The sequence below is a fragment of the Poecilia formosa genome, unplaced genomic scaffold, assembly GCF_000485575.1.
Source record: "Poecilia formosa unplaced genomic scaffold, Poecilia_formosa-5.1.2 Scaffold1213, whole genome shotgun sequence".
NCBI classification, from domain to species: Eukaryota; Metazoa; Chordata; class Actinopteri; order Cyprinodontiformes; family Poeciliidae; genus Poecilia; species Poecilia formosa.
This window is the reverse complement of record NW_006801152.1, coordinates 9,122-10,307: the sequence shown is the minus strand read 5'-3', so window position 1 is coordinate 10,307 and position 1,186 is coordinate 9,122. Positions and strand designations below refer to the sequence as shown.

At 37.9% G+C, this 1,186-nt stretch overlaps 1 pseudogene; it reads left to right on the top strand.

Moving 5' to 3' along the window:
* The window catches only part of LOC103132682 (macrophage mannose receptor 1-like), a 10,018-nt pseudogene extending 9,235 nt beyond the window's left edge, over nucleotides 1-783 (top strand).
* Nucleotides 784-1,186: the final 403 nt, after the last annotated feature.

The window sequence follows — 1,186 nt, the reverse complement described above, 5'->3', positions numbered from 1 at the left end:
GCCCTGCAGGCTTTAGCTGTTTCCACACTTCAGTCCAGCTGATTTCAGCTGATGGCTGATTAACAGTCATTTCCTGAATCAGGTGTATTGAAAGATAAATGGTAAAAGCAACGAGAGAAAGATAGAAATAAAAGGACTTTGGTTTTCTAAAATCTGAAAGAAGACGAGAGAAATGAGAAAGACAACAATTAAATGGATTTAAAGATAAATCAGATTTAGTTGATTTGTTTAGAAACAATTTGAAAAGTAAAATTTATCAGATATTTTGTTATCTTAAATTCACACAGTTATTCAATAGAATTTAATTCTTGAGTGACATTCTGCACAATCCATCCCACTCAGTGGTGATGATGCACCGATTTAGTTGTTTGCCAACAGCCAAAAAACCATAGAAGAAGAAGAGTCACACGTATTAATGCAGGAAAACAGCTAAAACATGCAGGGCAGTGTTGCCTTGCAGACCAGGGTTGGGAAACAAGAACTTAGTCTAACGAGACACTTGTGTAGGACAACATCAGGTCTTTGTTTTCAGGGGTTTTTGCACAGGCAGCTTAAGCAAACAGCTTAGTGTGTCTTCTTTTATTTTTTTTAAATGTTAGTTTAGCCATAGAGAGCAGAATGATTCTGTACAGTTAAGTGAGTTTATTTTCAGGTGCTTATAGGACCTGTGGATGGAGAGACAGGGTGGGTTATTAGCAGGGTGGGCTGTCCAGGAAGACGTGTGTCTTTTTCATTGACGTGTTTATCACCAGATTCGGAGGGGAAGCCGAGGTTTCCGGTTGAGCTCAGAGTTACTGCAGAGAGAATCACACAGACCTGATCAGTGGAACGAAGCAGCTACAGGATGAAGAAGTGAAGAAGTTGATGGACTCTACAAGTGATTCCTCATACATTGGTCTGTTCAGAGACACCTGGAGGTGGTCAGATGGAAGCAGTTTCTCCTTCAGACACTGGAATAAAAACTTTAACGATCAGATAATCAACAGTGGTCAATGTGCAATGACTAAGTTTGATAGTGAAGGCAGATGGACGAATGTGAACTGTGATAATAAAAAACCCTTCATCTGTTATGATGGTGAGTTTTTAGTTCAAATATAAGTTTATTTAAAAATTATTACAGTGAATAGTTTTCTAATTCATGTTTTAAGTTTTAATTCTTGCATGTCACAGATAATGTCATTGCATC